Source organism: Salmo salar, chromosome ssa09 (genome assembly GCF_905237065.1).
Source record: "Salmo salar chromosome ssa09, Ssal_v3.1, whole genome shotgun sequence".
NCBI classification, from domain to species: Eukaryota; Metazoa; Chordata; class Actinopteri; order Salmoniformes; family Salmonidae; genus Salmo; species Salmo salar.
Genome location: NC_059450.1, coordinates 108,316,855 through 108,336,829, shown reverse-complemented (window position 1 = coordinate 108,336,829; position 19,975 = coordinate 108,316,855). Strand labels below are relative to the sequence as shown.

Genomic DNA, 19,975 nt, shown 5'->3' with positions numbered 1-19,975 from the left:
AGGCAAAGGTCGAGAGCCGTGCGTCCTCCGAAACAGAATCCAGCCAAGCTGCACTGCTTGTTGACACAACGTCCGCTTAACCCGGAAGCCAGCTTCATTAACCTGTTGGGCTAGGGGGCAGCATTGACACGGCTGGATAAAAACATACCCGATTTAATCTGGTTACCACTCCTACTCAGTAACTAGAATATGCATATACTTATTACATATGGATAGAAAACACCCTAAATTTTCTAAAACTGTTTGAATGGTGTCTGTGAGTATAACAGAACTCAAATGGCAGGTCAAAACCTGAGAGATTCCTTTACAGGAAGTGGCCTGTCTGACCATTTCTGGAACTTCTTTGCCATCTCTATCATTTACTAAGGATCTCTGCTCTAACGTGACACTTCCCACGTCGTCCATAGGCTCTCAGAGCCCGGGAAAAAAGAGAATGTCGTCATTCCAGCCCCAGGCTGAAACACATTATCGCCTTTCTCAAGTGGCCCATCAAGAGACACTAGCTTATGCGCGTGACCCGACCGCCCCCGCCTTTGGGATTTTTTCCTCTGTTTGCCGAAAGGAGATTCCCTGTCGGAATTTTATCGCTTTTCTACGAGAAAAATGACGTAAAAATTGATTTTAAACAGCGGTTGACATGCTTCGACGTACGGCAATTGAATACTTTGAATTTTATTGTCAGGAATTGCGCCAAGCGCGACACTTCTTTACTATTTCGGATAGTGTCTGGAACGCATATCGAACAAAACGCCGCTATTCGGATATAACGATGGATTATTTTGGACCAAACCAACATTTGTTATTGAAGTAGACGTCCTGGGTGTGCATTCGACGAAGACAACAAAAGGTAATGACATTTTTATAATAGTAAATATGATTATGGTGAGTGCTAAACTTGCCGGGGTGTCTAAATAGCGAGCCCGTGATGCCTGGGCTATGTACTTAGAATATTGCAAAATGTGCTTTCACCAAAAAGCTATTTTTAAAATCGGACATATCGAGTGCATAGAGGAGGTCTGTATCTATAATTCTTAAAATAATTGTTATGCTTTTGTGAACGTTTACGTGAGTAATTTAGTAAAATGTTAGCGAATTCCCGTAAGTTTGCGGGGGTATGCTAGTTCTGAACGTCACATGCTAATGTAAAAAGCTGGTTTTTGATATAAATATGAACTTGATTGAACAAAACATGCATGTGTTGTATAACATAATGTCCTAGGGTTGTCATCTGATGAAGATCATCAAAGGTGAGTGCTGCATTTAGCTGTCTTCTGGGTTTTGGTGACATTATATGCTGGCTTGAAAAATGGGTGTCTGATTATTTCTGGCTTGGTACTCTGCTGACATAATCTAATGTTTTGCTTTCGTTGTAAAGCCTTTTTGAAATCGGACAGTGTGGTTAGATTAACGAGAGTCTTATCTTTAATGGCTGTAAAATAGTCATATGTTTGAGAAATTGAAGTAATATGATTTTGAAGATTTTGAAAATCGCGCCACAGGATGGCAGTGGCTGTTACGTAGGTGGGACGAATTCGTCCCGCCGGTCCCATAGAGGTTAACCTCTCTAGGGTAGGTGGCACCAAATCGTCCCACCTACGTAACAGCCAGTGTAATCCCGTGGCGCGTTATTTAAAACCTCAAAATGCAAAAACTTCAATTTTTCAAACATATGACTATTTTACATCATTTTAAAGACAAGACTCTCATTAATCTAACCACACTGTCCGATTTCAAAAGGCTTTACAACGAAAGCAAAACATTAGATTATGTCAGCAGAGTACCCAGCCAGAAATAATCAGACATCCATTTTTCAAGCTAGCATATAATGTCACATAAACCAAACCACAGCTAAATGCGGCACTAACCTTTGATGATCTTCATCAGATGACACACCTAGGACATTATGTTATACAATACATGCATGTTTTGTTCAATCAAGTTCGATATTTATATCAAAAACCAGCTTTTTACATTAGCATGTGACTAGCATGTGACTAGCATTCCCACCGAACACTGCCGGTGAATTTACTAAATTACTCACGATAAACGTTCACAAAAAGCATAACAATTATTTTAAGAATTATAGATACAGAACTCCTCTATGAACTCGATATGTCCGATTTTAAAATAGCTTTTCGGTGAAAGCACATTTTGCAATATTCTCAGTAGATAGCCCGGCATCACAGGGCTAGCTATTTAGACACCCAGCAAGTTTAGCACTCACCAAAGTCAGATTTACTATAAGAAAAATGTTATTACCTTTGCTGTCTTCGTCAGAATGCACTCCCAGGACTTCTACTTCAATAACAAATGTTGGTTTGGTTCAAAATAATCCATAGTTATATCCAAATAGTCGGCGTTTTGTTCGTGCGTTCAAGACACTATCCGAAAGGGTAAATAAGGGTCACGAGCATGGCGCAATTGCGTGACAAAAAAATTCTAAATATTCCATTACCGTACTTCGAAGCATGTCAACCGCTGTTTAAAAATCAATTTTTATGCCATTTTTCTCATAAAAAGCGATAATATTCCGACCGGGAATCTGCGTTTAGGTAAACAGATGAAAGAAAAATAAAGCATGGGGTCGACTCGGGCACGCGCCTAAGCCCATAGTACTCTGATCGGCCACTTGCCAAAAGCGATAATGTGTTTCAGCCAGAGGCTGCCTTGATATCGTTCAGCTTTTTCCCGGGCTCTGAGAGCCTATGGGAGCCGTAGGAAGTGTCACGTTAGAGCAAAGATCCTCAGTCTTCAATAAAAAGAGCCAAGATGAAACACAACTTGTCAGACAGGCCACTTCCTGCATGGAATCTTCTCAGGTTTTGGCCTGCCATTTGAGTTCTGTTATACTCACAGACACCATTCAAACAGTTTTAGAAACTTTAGGGTGTTTTCTATCCAAAGCCAATCATTATATGCATATTCTAGTTACTGGGCAGGAGTAGTAACCAGATTAATTCGGGTACGTTTTTTATCCGGCCGTGTCAATACTGCCCCCTAGCCCTAACAGGTTAATGGGTTGGAAGAAACACCGTATACCTGGCGACCGTGTCAGTATGCATTGCCTGCCGCAGGAGTCGCTAGTGCCAAACCGTCCCATAACCCAGACGATGCTGGGCCAAGTGTGTGCCACCCTGTGGGTCTCCCGGTCGCGGCTGGCTGTGACAGAGCCTGGACTCAAATCAGGATATATAGTGGCACAGCTAGCAACAGCGATGCAGTGCATTAGACCACTGCGCACACTCGGGAGGCTCTTATGATGAATTTTTTTGTGATGCATCGATATAAAAAAATTTGCCCATACCGAAATCCAATATATTCCTTGCCAAAAAAAAAGAACGATACCGATAACCGATATTTACAATTTTTGCGTCCTTTCAAGCATCCTAGTACAGTTAAATAGTTAACACAGACACACAGACACAGCGGTCTAAGGCTCTCCATCTCAGTGAAAAAGGTGTCACTACAGTCCCTGGTTCGAATCCAGGCTGCATTACATCCGGGCTGTGATTGGGAGTCCCTTAGGGCGGCCCACAATTGGTCCAGCATCGTCCGGGTTTGGTCGGGGTAGGCCGTCATTGTAAATATGACTTGCCTAGTTAAATAAAGGTTATACACACACACAAACACATACACACACACACACACACACACACACACACACACACACACACACACACACACACACACACACACACACACACACACACACACACACACACACTGAGCAAATAGTTATTTTGTTGGCATTTACGTATGTCCCCATTACCAGTAAAACATAATCAAGACCTATTTCTTTCACTTACTTGCGGTGCTGTTTCATTGTTCATTTGTTCAGTCGTTTCATTCTCAACCAGGATTTCTATGGAACGCTGTTTGGGTCTTTGCTATGGAACACCGTTTGGGTCTTTGCTATGGAACGCAGTTTGGGTCTTTGCTATGGAACTCCGTTTGGGTCTTTGCTATGGAACGACATTTGGGTCTTTGCTATGGAACGCAGTTTGGGTCTTTGCTATGGAACGCAGTTTGGGTCTTTGCTATGGAACGACATTTGGATCTTTGCTATGGAACGCAGTTTGGGTCTTTGCGTGTCAAAAAAGATACACATCAAATAGTGTTATTTCACTTTTGTGAGCTCTCTCCTTGGCTGGAAAGTGGCTGTATGGTTTTCTGTGACTAGGCGCTGACCTAACATAATTGCATGGTGTGCTTTCGCCATAAAGCCTTTTTGAAATCAGACACTGTGGTTGGAATAACTAGAAGTTTATCTTTAAAATGGTGTATAATACTTGTATGTTTGAGGAATTTTATTTATGGGATTTCTGTTGTTTTGAATTTGGCGCCCTGCAATTTCACTGGCTGTTGTCGAGGTGGGACACTACCGTCCCACTGATACCAGAGAGGTTAACACCTTGGCAAAGAATCATCATACGGGAAAAGTCTCTGTGATCTGCATTATGAAACTCTTCTCAGTCTCCATTTCGTCACAAACACTTTAATATAAAGACTCTCACTGCTGGGGACTCCACAAAAGGCCCAACATTCTCCCCTTCTACATGCAGGAGAGCTGAGCAGTTATTAGTGTAGGGACTCCACCAGCTGTGCTCAGAGCTGCGGCCTTGGGGCACTGAGAGCGTGCGTGGCCAGCTACATGACAAAGAAAGAAAGCAGAGGTGATTGGCCCTGCAGTGAAAGTAAGTATCGTGTCCAGCATCCCCACACACTTCCCATGGCCCATTAGACTTCAATTAGATCCTATTCCCTTTATGGAAATGATGGTCAGACTGTTGTGGCCTCTGTTCCAGCATTGCAAAGATACGGTCCATCGGCTCAGCTGAGCCCTGAGTAGCCTGGCCTGGGGAAGGCAACGCATTAGGTTTTTCCGTGTGGGGCATCAAAGCAGGCATGGTGAGCGGACTGACAGCACCAACTTCCTGCTTCATTGTTGCGATGGCTGGGGTTACCTTAGATAAGTGAGAGTACCTCCGCTCAATCCTGCATTCATCCTACCTCTCATGAACATCTGGAGCGGTCCACTGCATTTAAAGATAAGCAACAGTTCAGCGTTACTGCAGTGTCTGATGAACATTACTGTGAGCTCACGAGATGGGTCTTCAACACAATCTTCAGCAACCTCCATAGCACTGTAAAGTCTGAGACAATATTCAAATGGTTGTTCATTAGTCAAAGGTTATGTGGCAAACGCAAGGGGCATGCTTGAAAAAACAGTGTCACTAAAATGTTGGGATTGCTGCGTATGCCCACTTTACAACATTGCGGGCCCTTCCCATGAGCCTACCCATTACCTCATCTGCTTGGTCCACCACAGATAGGCCCCTCTATCGCTTGTAAACCATGACCATATCCATATACTCATGCACTGTGCACTCTTCAGAGCCATCCCCCCTAAAGTACACCGGTTCCCTGATATCAGACTTTAATACCAGGTTCAGGCCTGACACATCCATACCCTTAGAGCTGCATGCATTCCCCATAACATTGTCCCCAACATGTCCAACAATTGCCTTTGACTCCAAACAGGAGGCAATGTTCTCCCCAATGGAATGCTATGAAATCCATGGAGACCTATTTGGCAATTCTGTGATGGAAATCCAGCAAATGATGATCTGATACAGAAGAACCGGTCACGGCACCACTGTTGGTGCCGTGATGTGTACAATCATTGACACAGACTCCAAGATTTATTCTGATAGAAACTGCACAAAATTGCAAGTCATGCAATGCACGGCTCCATCCAACTCTGTGCTCATGCACACTGGTTTGGTGCTTGTTCACTGGAGCAACGTAGTTGCCAAAATATTACAACAATCACAACATACAATATAATATTTTTAACTACGTACCTGTTAGAAACAGCACGAAATTGTATATTGTAATTTTATTATGTAATATTTTTTTACACTGTTACCCCAGGGAAATCTTAAGTCTTATTACATACAGCCGGGAGGAACTATTGGATATAAGAGCAACGTCAACTCACCAACATTACGACCAGGAATATGACTTTCCCGAAGCGGATCCTCTGTTTGGACCACCACCCAGGACAACGGATCTAATCCCAGTAACCGACCCAAAACAACGGTGCCGCAGAAGGGGCAGATGGAGCAGCCTCCTGGTCAGGCTACGTAGATGTGCACATCACTCCACCGCTCCCGAGTATACTACTCGCCAATGTCCAGTCTCTTGGCAACAAGGTAGACGAAATCCGAGCAAGAGTAATTCAAAATTGGATGTAATAAATGTATCACTAGTCACTTTAAACAATGCCACTTTATATAATGTTCACATACACTACTCATCTCATATGTATACACTGTACTCTCTACCATCTACTGCATCTTGCCTAAGCTGTTCGGCCATCACTCATCCATATATTTATATGTACATATTCTTATTCATTCCATTACACTTGTTTGTAAAAGGTAGTTGTTGTGAAATTGTTAGATTACTTGTTAGATATTACTGCATAGTCAGAACTAGAAGCACGAGCATTTCGCTACACTCACACTAACATCTGCTAACCATGTGTATGTGACCAATAACTATGATTTGATTTGGATTTGAAAATTGCATGTCATGCATTGCATGGCTCACCATCCAACTCAGCACTCACGCTATGTACAAAATATATGAAGCTTGCAAACCATTACAGACTACAAAGGGAAACACAGCCAAGAGCTGCCCAGTGACACAAGCCTACCAGGCGAGCTAGACTACTTCAATGCTCGCTTCGAGACAAATAACACTGAAACATGCATGAGAACACCAGCTGTTCTGGAAGACTGTGTGATCACACTCTCCGCAGCCAATGTGAGTAAGGCCTTTAGACAGGTCAACATTCACAAATCCGCAGGGCCAGATGGATTAACAGGACCTACAGTTGTAGTCGGAAGTTTACATACATGAAGGGCACTTTTTGGCATTTGCTGAATGATCGATGAGAAATTCCACATTGCAAATGTATGGTCCCTTACTAGACATCCGTGAATGTTTGTAAAATTCGCCGATGGCGGTGGGCCATGCACCGGGCCAGATCTTCCGGGAAGTCATCGAACAAAGTCTCTCGGACATTCGGTTTCCGTTTTATACAATTTTCTAACTTTGGTAAATTCTTCCGCTGTCCCGGTAAATTCCACCAGATGGGGAATGGAATTTTATTGCAAATGTACAAAACATCACCAATCACGACGTGACCCATTTCTCCTAAACAGAAAAGACTTCGAAGATGAAACTTGGTGAGCATAGGTTTGGCATAATGGGCAGTTAGCTCAGAGAACAAGATGGCGTCGAGGCCTCAACGCTTTTTGATTTAAGGCCATTTTCTGGCATTAAATTGGGGTCATAGTGGCTGTTTCGAAGGGTTAAAAAAGTCGCATCTTTCCAAAACTTCATATGTGTGACTAGGTAACCCTCATGAACTGTAAATCAGTCATTTCTCACATCAGATTTCCAAGAAAAACTCACACACGCACACACAGCAAGGACGAAGTGACACAGTGTGGGGATTACAGACACACAGTGCCTGCAATAGTTACCTTTGTTCGAACTGTCAAAGAACCGTCAGACCTAGAGCTCTGAAACTTTAGAAACCTGTTCTAGAGCTCAAGTCGATAGTGCATGGTGAGTTATGTGGTCTAGAATGTTCTCAGACAGAGAAACAGCCTCGTACATTTGCAATAACTTCAATTAATTTTGACCATTACGAAAATGATGACATTTAGAAAAGTCCCAGAGTCGCAAGACTAGGTGCATTGAAACCGTTTCTGTCCGATAGCTCATTCAAGGACCCCGTAGCAACGCCCGGAAAAAGTGTATTTTTAGCACCAATTAAGGTCGTTGCTCGAAGCACCGACTGACCTATCGAGACGAAACTCGGGATTAGTGGTCGACTCACATAGACCTACAAATAATGTCAGAACTGGACCCGCAGCTAAAACGAAACTACGTGTTTTACGTTTTTATTATTGTTTAAACAGAAGGCACTGTGAATTATGGGCCTGCTCTGAAATATGTGATAGTTGGCTTCTAAACGAGTTGGAAAAAAGTGGGTTTGGTGTCAGTTTGTATCGGTTTGACTTGCTGGCTGTTTTTTTGTCCATTTGCAATATGTTTAAACAGTGATAGACCATCACCAAATTGACATTCTTAAATCAACACCAACGAGTGATGGAGAGGGACCAGAATCACTGCCCAGCCATCCTGAGTTCATCGGGCCAGTCAATTTTGCATTCCCTGCAGTATTTTGAGCATGTCAAATTCGTGACGGTAAATGCCCATTGAAGCATATTGCAAATGGACAGCCGTGCACCTGGTGATTGGAATGGGTTAGCAGGTGCACATTGGTATTTAATGCCTTTTGGGGGTGAAGGGTCCGCGGTTGGGTAGGGAGCATTCCCCACCCATGCCCATCCATTAGGGGGTTCCCCTGGTAATTTTGGACGTTTTTCTAAAATTTGTTACAAAACGACAGAGTCCCACTCCTCTCATGTCACCATCGAGTGATGAAGAGGAACCACTATCATACCCCCCGCAAACCTCCGGTGAATTTACTAAATTACCTCACGATAAACGTTCACAAAAAGCATAACAATTATTTTAAGAATTATAGATACAGAACTCCTCTATGCACTTTCGATATGTCCGATTTTTAAAATAGCTTTTTGGTGAAAGCACATTTTGCAATATTCTAAGTACATAGCCCAGGCATCACGGGCTAGCTATTTAGACACCCGGCAAGTTTAGCACTCACCAATATCAGGTTTACTATTATAAAAGTTTGATTACCTTTTTGTTGTCTTCGTCAGAATGCACTCCCAGGACTGCTACTTCAATAACAAATGTTGGTTTGGTCCAAAATAATCCATCGTTATATCCGAATAGCGGCGTTTTGTTCGTGCGTCCCAGACACTATCTGAAATGGTAAATCAGGGTCGCGCGCATGGCGCAATTCATGACAAAAAAAAGCTAAATATTCCATTACCGTACTTCGAAGCATGTCAACCGCTGTTTAAAATCCATTTTTATGCCATTTTTCTCGTAAAAGCGATAATATTCCGACCGGGAATCTCCTTTTAGCTAAACAGAGGAAAGTAAACAAAGCTTTCGGTCGACGGGCACGAGCCTGAGTCTCACAGTACTGTAACCAGCCACTACCCAAACCGGCGCTACTTTTTTTCAGCCAGAGCCTGCAAAGCCACGATTCAGCTTTTTACCGCCTTCTGAGACCCTATGGCAGCCGTAGGAAGTGTCACGGGACAGCTAAGATCCTCACTCTTCAATAAACAGAGACAAGAAGAAGCGACACCTTGTCAGACAGGCCACTTCCTGCCTGAAACCTTGTCAGGTTTTTGCCTGCCAAATGAGTTCTGTTATACTCACAGACACCATTCAAACAGTTTTAGAAACTTTAGGGTGTTTTCTATCCATATGTAATAAGTATATGCATATTCTAGTTACTGGGTAGGAGTGGTAAACTAGATTAAATCCGGGTACGTTTTTATCCAGCCGTGAAAATACTGCCCCCTAGCCATAACAGGTTAATGATGTCAGACCGAGGCTCCGCATCTGTACTTCGTGCTCCTAGATCTTAGTGCTGCTTTTGATACCATCGATCACCACATTCTTTTGGAGAGATTGGAACCCCAAATTGGTCTACTCGGACAAGTTCTGGCCTGGTTTAGATCTTCTCTGTCGGAAAGATATCAGTTTCTCTGTGAATGGTTTGTCCTCCTGACAAATCAACTGTAAATTTCGGTGTTCCTCAAGGTTCCGTTTTAGGACCACTATTGTTTTCACTATATGTTTTACCTCTTGGGGATATCATTCGAAAACATAATGTTAAATTTCACTGCTATGCGGATGACAAACAGCTGTACATTTCAATGAAACATGGTGAAGCCCCAAAATTGCCCTCGCTAGAAGCCTGTGTTTCAGACATAAGGAATTGGATGGCTGCAAACTTTCTACTTTTGAACTTGGACAAAACAGAGATGCTTGTTCTAGGACAAGAAACAGAGATCTTCTGTTGAATCTTGACAATTAATCTTGATGGTTGTACAGTCATCTCAAATAAAACTGTGAAGGATATCGGCGTTACTCTGGACCCTGATCTCTCTTTTGAAAAACATATCAAGACTGTTTCAAGGGCAGCTTTTTTTTTCCTTCTACGTAACATTGCAAAAATAAGAAACTTTCTGTCCACAAATGATGCAGAAAAATGTATCCATGCTTTTGTTACTTTTAGGTTGGACTAGTGCAATGCTCTACTTTCCGCTACCGGATAAAGCACAAAATAAACTTCAGTTAGTGCTAAATACGGCTGCTAGAATTCTGACTAGAACCAACAAAATTGATCATATTACTCCAGTGCTAGCCTCCCTACACTAGCTTCCTGTTAAGGCAAGGGCTGATTTCAAGGTTTTACTGCTAACCTACAAAGCATAACATGGGCTTGCTCCTACCTATCTTTCCGATTTGGTCCTGCCGTACATACCTACACGTACGCTACGGTCACAAGATGCAGGCCTCCTAATTGTCCCTAGAATTTCTAAGCAAACAGCTGGAGGCAGGGCTTTCTCCTATAGAGCTCCATTTTTATGGAATGGTCTGCCTACCCATGTGAGAGATGCAGACTCGGTCTCAACCTTTAAGTCTTTACTAAAGACTAATCTCTTCAGTGGTTCCTATGATTGAGTGTAGTCTGGCCCAGGAGTGTGAAGGTGAACAGAAAGGCTCTGGACCAACAAACCGCCCTTGCTGTCTCTGCCTGGCTGGTTCCCCCCTCTCCACTGGGATTCTCTGCCTCTAACCCTATTACAGGGGCTGAGTCACTGGCTTATTGATGTTCTTCCATGCCGTCCCTAGGAGGGGTGCGTCACTAGAGTGGGTTGAGTCACTGACGTGGTCTTCCTGTCTGGGTTGGCAACCCCCTTGTGTTGTGCCGTGGCGGAGATCTTTGTGGGCTATACTCAGCCTTGTCTCAGGATGGTAAGTTGGTGGTTGAAGATATCCCTCTAGTGGTGTGGGGCTGTGCTTTGGCAAAGTGGGTGGGGTTATAGCCTTCCTGTTTGGCCCTGTCTGGGGTATCGTCGGATGGGGCCACAGTGTCTCCTGACCCCTCCTGTCTCAGCCTCCAGTATTTATGCTGCAGTAGTTTATGTGTCAGGGGGCTAGGGTCAGTCTGTTATATCTGGAGTATTTCTCCTGTCTTATCCGGTGTCCTGTGTGAATTTTAAGTATGCTCTCTCTAATTCTCTCTTTCTCTCGTTCTTTCTTTCTCTCTCTCAGAGGACCTGAGCCCTAGGACCATGCCTCAGGACTACCTGACATGATGAATCCTTGCTGTCCCCAGTCCACCTGGCCATGCTGCTGCTCAGTTTCAACTGTTCTGCCTGCGGTTGGAACCCTGACCTGTTTACCGGACATGCTACCTGTCCCAGACCTGCTGTTTTCAACTCTCTAGAGACAGCAGGAGCGGTGAGATACTCTTGATTATCGGCTATGAAAAGCCAACTGACATTTACTCTTGTGGTGCTGACTTGTTGCATCTCAACAACTGTGATTAGCTTATTATTTCACCATGCTGGTCATTTATGAACATTTGAACATCTTGTCCATGTTCTGTTATAATCTCCACCCGGCACAGCCAGAATCGGACTGGCCACCCCTCATAGCCTGGTTCCTCTCTGTTTCTTCCTAGGTTTTGGCCTTTCTAGGGAGTTTTTCTAGCCACCGTGCTTATACATCTGCATTGCTTGCTGTTTGGGGTTTTAGGCTGGGTTTCTGTACAGCACTTTGAGATATCAGCTGATGTAAGAAGGTCTATATAAATACATTTGATTTGATTTGATTCCCAGTGGGTCAGAAGTTTACATACACTCAATTAGGTATCTGGTAGCATTGCCTTTAAATTGTTAACTTAGGTCAAATGTTTCGGGTAGCCTTCCACAATCTTCCCACAATAGATTGGGTGAATTTTGGCCCATTCCTCCTGACAGAGTTGATGTAACTGGAGTCAGGTTTGTAGGCCTCCTTGCTCCCACACGCCTTTTTCATTTCTGTCCACACATTTTCTATAGGATTGAACTCAGGGAGCTTTGTGATGGCCACTCCAACACCTTGACTTTGTTGTCCTTAAGCCCTTTTACCACAATTTTGGAAGAATGCTTGGGGTCATTGTCCATTTGGAAGTCCCATTTGCTACCAATCTTTAACTTCCTGACTGATGTCTTGAGATATTGCTTCAATATATCCACATCATTTTCCTTCCTCATGATCTATTTTGTGAAGTGCACCAATCCCTCCTGCAGCAAAGCACCCCCACAACATGATGCTGCCACCCCCGTTTTTTATGGTTGGGATGGTGTTCTTTAGCTTGCTAGCGTCCCCTTTTTTCCTCCAAACATAACAATGTTCATTATGTCCAAACAGTTATATTTTTGTTTCATCAGACCAGAGGACATTTCTCCAAAAAGTATGATCTTTGTCCTCATGCGCAGTTGCAAACCGTAGTCTGGCTTTTTTATAAGTGGTTTTGGAGAGGAGTGACTTCTTCCTTGTTGAGCAGCCTTTCAGGTTGTGTCGATATAGGACTCGTTTTACTGTGGATATAGATACTTTTGCACCTGTTTCCTCCAGCATCTTCACAAGGTCCTTTGCTGTTGTTCTGGGATTGATTTGCACTTTTCGCACCAAAGTATGTTCATTTCAAGGAGACAGAATGCGTCTCCTTCTGAAGCGGTGTGACGCTGCGTGGTCCCATGGTGTTTATACTTGCATACTATTGTTTGTACAGATGAGCAGCTGTACCTTCAGGCATTTGGAAATTGCTCCCAGGATGAACCTGACTTGTGGAGGTCTAAGCAATTTATTTTCTGAGGTCTTGGCTGATTTCTTTTGATGTCGGGCGAAGAGGCATTGAGTTTGAAGGTAGGACTTGAAATACATTCACAGGTACACCTCTAATTGGCTAAAATGATGTCAATTAGCCTATCAGAAAGCTTCTAAAGCCGATGTTCATTTTCGGGGAATTTTCCAAGCTGTTTAAAGGCACAGTCAGCTTAGAGTGTACAAACTTCTGACCCACTGGAATTGTGATACAGTGAATTATAAGTGAAATAATCTGTCTGTAAACAATTATTTGGAAATTACTTGTTTCATGCACAAAGTATATGTCCTAACCGTCTTCCCAAAAACTATAGTTTGTTAACAAAGAAATTTGTGGAGTGGTTGAAAAACGAGTTTTGTAATGACTCCAACCTAAGTGTATGTAAACTTCCGACTTCAACTGAGTCCCGAGAACGGCTTGTGGGGAGAACACCAACGTTGTAATCGGCCTGTGTGTAGCTGGTGTAGAGAGTCAGGCGTTGGACAGCAGATATGAGTAATCAACGCGTATTTACTCAAGTATTCACAAATACAACACAATATACCGAGCCCACAATAATGGACCGTATAAAGACAAACAATTACTTCACAAACAAACATGGGGGAACAGAGGGTTAAATAATGAAACAAGTAATTGGGGGATAAAAACAGGTGTGTAAGACAAAAGACAAAAACAAGTAGAAAATGAAAATTGGATCATTTGATGTATAGAAGGCCGGTGACTTCTATCGCCGAAAGCCACCCGAACAAGGAGACGGGACCGACTTCGGCGGAAGTACGTGACAAATGTGTTTGTGGAGAGTCGTCTTTCCATAGTTTGTGAGCCAAACCATTCAGACGCAACTGGACGATGATGTGAGACCTATTTTTATGATGTCTCTGGTCTGACAAACACCATCATATTGCATTGTTCTGTGTTTTATTAATCTACAGGGCTCTGTGTTTCATTAATCAGTCTACAGGACTCTGTCTTTAGCCAAAATCACTGTACAGGGGTTCTGTGTTTTTTATTAATCAGTGTAGCAGGACTGTGTTTTATTAATCAGTCTACGCTGGCTCTGTGTTTTGCTTAATCAGAGTGTGACTGTGTTTTATTAATCAGTGTGTTTTGTGTGTTTTATTAATCAGTCTGCAGAGCTCTGTGTTTTATTAATCAGTCTACAGGGCTCTGTGTTTTAATAATCAGTGTACAGGACTCTGTTTAACCTCTCTAGGGTATGTGGGACGAAATCGTCCCACCTACTTAACAGCCAGTGGAATCCTGCGTGACGCGTTATTCAATAATACCTTAGGAAATGCATTACTTAAATTTCTCAAAACATATGACTATTTTACACCATTTTTAAAGACAAGACCTCGTTAATCTAACCACACTGTCCGATTTCAAAAAGGCTTTACAACGAAGCAAAACATTAGATTATGTCAGCAGAGTACCCAGGCCAGAAATAATCAGACACCCATTTTTCAAGCTAGCATATAATGTCACATAAACCCAAACCACAGCTAATTGCAGCACTAACCTTTGTTGATCTTCATCAGATGACAATCCTAGGACATTATGTTAGGCCAATACATGCATGTTTTTGTTCAATCAAGTTCATATTTATATCAAAAACCAGGGTTTTACATTAGCATGTGATGTTCAGAACTAGCATACCCACCGGAAACTTCTTGTGAATTTACTAAATTACTCACGATAAACGTTCGCAAAAACATGTAACAATTATTTTAAGAATTATAGATACAGAACTCCTTTATGCAATCGCTATGTCCGATTTAAAAATAGCTTTTCGGCAAAAGCACATTTTGCAATATTCTGAGTAGATAGCCAGCCATCACGGGCTAGCGATTTAGATACTCCACCAAGTCTGGCCCTCACCAAACTCCAACTTACTATTAGAAAAATGTGATTACCTTTGCTGTTCTTCGTCAGAATGCACTCCAGACTTCTACTTCAATAACAAATGTTGGTTTGGTTTAAAATAATCCTATAGTTACGCTCAAATATCCTCGTTTTGTTGTGCGTTAAGCCACTATCCGAAGGGTGACGAAGGGTGACGCCACTACGCGCTTTTCGTGGACAAAAAAAAATCTAAATATTCCATTATCAAGAACTAAGCACATGTCATCCGGGCTGTTTAAAAACAATTTTTCATGCAATTTTTATGTAAGTTATAATATTAACCGGAAGCCCTGTTTTAGTTCAAAGACGAAAAAATAAAAATACGGTGTCGAGTTACTTTAGTTATTGTTTTGATCGACCATTATCGGAAATGCGCTATTGTTTTTCAGCTAGGCCCCAAAGATATTAGCCGTTTGCCGCCTTTGAGTGCTATGGGAGCCGTGAGGAAGTGTAGCCGCTACAGCAGAGATCCTCAGTTTTCAATAAAGAGAGTGTAGAAGCCCAAGAAATGGTCAGACAGGCCTACTTCCTGTAAGGAATCTTCTCAGGTTTTTGCCTGGCTATATGAGTTCTGTTATACTCACAGACACCATTCAAAACAGCTCAGAAACTTTAGGGTGTTTTTATCCAAAGCCAATAATTATACGTATTTTCTAGTTTGTAATTCAGATTAAATGGGTACGGTTTTTATCCGTGTGCAAATACTGCCCCTACCCTAAGAGTTAATTTTTGTTCACTACCTGGTCAGGCTATTTCTATTACTAATAATGAGACTCAGGCATAAGGAGGGATGTTACTACCTGGCCAGGACTATTACTAGTGATGGGACCCAGGTATAAAGAGGGATGTTACTACTGTAAATTCAATTGTTTGGACATGATTTGGGAAAGGCACACACCTGTCCACCGAACCTGACAGAGTTTGAGCAGATCTGAGAAGAATGGAGAAACTCCCTACAGGTGTGCCAAGCTTGCAGTGTCATACCCAAGAAGAATCACTGCCAAGGTGTTTCAACAAAGTACCGAGTAGCGGGTCTGAATACTACTAAATGTGATATTTAGTTTTTAATGTGTTATAAATTAGAAAATATTTCTAAAAACCAGTTTGCTTTGTAACGGGGGTATGTGATGTATTATGGGGTATTGTGATGTATTATAGGGTATTGTATAGATTGATGAGGAATAAAAAAACCATTTTATAATAAGGCTGTAACGACACAATGTGGAAAAAGTAATACAAGTCTGAATACTTTCCAAAGGCACTCTATATAATTTGGTTAGAGCACATTAATACAATTAATACACAAGCACATTAATAAAATTAATACACAAGCAAATGTAGAACCTTCAAATCTGAACGAGAAAATAAAGAAATATTTTTTTAATAAAAGTGTAATAAATAAAATAATTTAAATAATATAAAAATACACAATTTAATGATGTGTGTGAAAACAAATCAAATACTTGTTAAGTATTTGTATTTAATCAAAAAAAACGGATGCACCCTGTTTAGCCTGCGCGAATGTTGCCTCCATGGCTTCTGGTTGGGGTACGTATGGACAGTCACTGTGGGGAAGTGACGCCTTCGATGCATTGGTTATTATTGATAAAGCCAGTGACTGATGTCGTACTCCCAATGCCATCGAAGAATCCTTCCGGAACATATTCCAGGGTGAGCTGCAGTAAACAGAGGCTTCACCGCACTATGCCGAAAGAGCAGCAGAGACTCCCGAACTATCGTCAAAAGTCACAGCGGGGCGAGCTGCAGTAAACAGAGGCTTCACCGCACTATGCAAAGAGCAGCAGAGACTCGAAGTATCGTCAGACTTTTTGACGAGGCACACTGCGTTGTTTCAGACGGCATTCAATCCCTGCTCTTCCAAGAGAAAGTGACATATTTTTTTGTTTGGTGCGGAGATACGGTGACTTGAACTAGGACTTAGACTCAGAAACCTGATTTCTCCATCCTGAACTGTCCACTCTCGCTCTATTTCTCATCTCTCTTCCTCTCTCTCTCTTTTTATTTCTCTCCGTGGTGTCAGGGCAGGTCTCATTCACTCCCATTATCTTTCCGTTGCTGACGAGGCGTGTCGTCCTGTGTGTTTCCTAGTAGGTGATGCTTCTTGTGAGTCTCTCCTGGTGACTGTCAGTCCCTTGTGTCTCTCGACGGTCTCCCATCCCTGGTCCGTGTCCTGTGTCCTGCGTCTCTGCCTCAAGTACTCCAGGTGTGAGTAAAGCTTCTGAGGATGCTTTCCAGCCGGACCCCTCCTTTCCCCCTGTGGTGAGACTCTTCTGGAGGACTCAGAGGTAAGTAGTACACCACTGGGTCTAGGCAGCAGTTGAGGGTAACCAGACACAGAGGTAGGGGAGTGCAGCGTCCGAACAAACCTTCACATTCAGAAAAGCTAATTAATGGCCTCAATGTAGCGGTAATTTTTGCATCAAACATTATACTGTACACACACAGACTAAATCACATATCTACAAACAGCAACAGCACAATTCAGAGGATAACGTTTTTATTAAAATGTACATGTTGTTTGATTGATTGATTGATTGATTGATTGATTGATTGATTGATTGATTTCTTAAAATGCATGTTGCAATTGGCCAGGGCCTGAGTCCGCACCATGGCGTAGAGGAAGAGGATGGAGTTGTATGGTTAGGTTTAGTTATACCTCTCAAGGTTACAGTTGGCCAGAGCCTGGAGTCCGCACCATGGCGTGGGAGAGGATGGAGTTGTATGGGGCTGAAGCAGACGATGAAGATGGCCAGGTGGACGGGGGGATCATCTCACAGGAGGACCCGGCGCTTGCTGTTGCAGCGTGGCCGATGGTCCCTGGGCGACGGAGGGTTCTCAGCACCAGAGAAGAACACACCAGGTTGGTTAGGGTGGGATGAGAAAACCTCGATCTGGAGAGGACAGGAATAGCTTAGCACATACAATAATAATCTGATAGACACACTCGTAGACACACTCGTAGACACACTCGTAGACATATTTTTAGACACACTCGTAGACACACTCGTAGACACACTGGTAAGACACACTGGTAGACACACTGGTAGACACACTCATAGACACACTCATAAAACACTGATGAACACACTGATAGACACACTGATAGACACACTGATGAACACACTGATAGACACACTGATAGACACACTGATAGACACACTGATATGAACACAGTAAGGAACACACTGATAGACACACTGATAGACACACTGATGAATTACACTGATAGACACTGATAGACACTGATAGACACACTGATAGACACACTGATAGACACTGATATACACACTGATAGAAGTAGCTGATAGACACACTGATAGACACTGATTGAAACACTGATAGGAACACTGATAGACACACTGATATAGACACACTTCAGTTAGACACACTGATAGACACACTGATATACATTACGCATTAGAGATCTTTCAATATTACCGCATTCCCAGAGATCTTTCAATATTACCGTATTTCCCAGAGATCTTTCAATATTACAGCGTTCCCGAGATCTTTCAATATTACCGCGTTCCCAGAGATCTTTTAAGGTCAGATGTCGGCTGGTGAAATGGCCTTTCCACTGGCTGATTTAATCCGGACCTCGTCTTCCAGGTGATGTTAGAAAGTCATTCTCTCTCTTCCTTCCTCCCTGTCTCCCTGCCTCCCTCCCTCTCACTCCTCCTCTATAAATATAGTAATCTTGGACAGGTATGTCTTCCAGGTGCTCTTGGAGAATCCCTCGAGAAGCAGGCCGTGGCGCGTGGTTTGCCTGGTTGATGGTAGGAAAGAAGGTGACGATATCCCTCCACCGCGATGGTGAGCCAGACACTTGCTTACCTGGGCCTGCGTTCCTCCATGTGCGGACTGAGCGCGAGCGGAAGGTGACGATGGCCAGAAAGCGGTCACGCTGATGCAGGTGAGGAACAACATGGAACTTACGTAGATGTTGGTGATGAACGCTGTTCTACAAATACCTGGGGGAAGGAGAGAGATTGAATGGTTAATGTATTAATTAATTCATTGCCTGACACCTGGGAGGTGGAATAGATGTATTAGACAGAAACACATATACAGACAAACACCTGTGCAATGGCAGAACAGTTCACACAGTAAAAGGACTAGAAAGTAGCTGCTTTTTACCTTGCAGAGTTCGTCAAAGGGCCAGTGTCGGTTGACGTTGTAGTAGACCTTGAAGGGCAACGTGAACACAAACACGATCTGACAATGCCAGGTTAGTCATGAACAGCGTTGTCTCGATGCGTAGCTTCATCGGAAGCAGAACACAAAGAGAGCAGCACAGTTGGTGCAGAGCCCCAGGACAAACACCACGCTGTAGACCACGCTGTACAGGTCATACTTAATGTCTCATCTATCCCACAGTCCTCCATGCCTGTCTCATTCAGCACCAGACCAGCCATGCTGAGGCGGGAGTGATGGTAGAAGGGTAACGGTTGGGGGTGGGGTAGTGGGCGTTCTCTGGGGAGGTCAGTGGGGGGTCCACCAGAGCAAGCCCCTCCAGGGCATCCCGATCTCAGATATAACACACACACACACACACACACACACACACACACACACACACACACACACACACACACACACACACACACACACACACACACACACACACACACACACACACACACACACACACACACACACACACACACACACACACACACACACACACACACACACACACAGAGAGATGCTGACACTATGTGTGTGTGTTTGGGCTCCAATTCTTTGCCTGCAGACAGAAATAAATAAGTCAGTTAGACTGTTAGCCTTATCTCCCCTCTAAGTCAGTTGGACTGTTAGAATGAAAGCATTTCCTAAGGCAGACTCACAAACTTTGGGGATAATTGGCAGGAGTATTCAGTTACATAAGGGTTAAATACACCAGCCCATCTTTAAAAGCCCATCCAACCAACTACCTACTTCATCCCCATATTTGTTTTTGTTTTTCTGTCTTTTTGCACACAAATGTGTTTCTTACCGTCCTCATCTGCACATATATCACTCCAGTGTAAATTTGCTAGAATTGTAATTACTTCGCAACTATTCGCCTATTTATTACCTTACCTCCTTAGCCATTTGCTCACACAGTATATATATATTTTTCTGTTATTGTTGTTGGCTGTGCGG

At 43.0% G+C, this 19,975-nt stretch overlaps 1 pseudogene; it reads right to left on the bottom strand.

Moving 5' to 3' along the window:
- Positions 1-19,245, bottom strand: part of LOC123724076 (lysophosphatidic acid receptor 4-like) — a 189,944-nt pseudogene extending 170,699 nt beyond the window's left edge.
- Between the last annotated feature and the right edge of the window lie 730 nt (positions 19,246-19,975).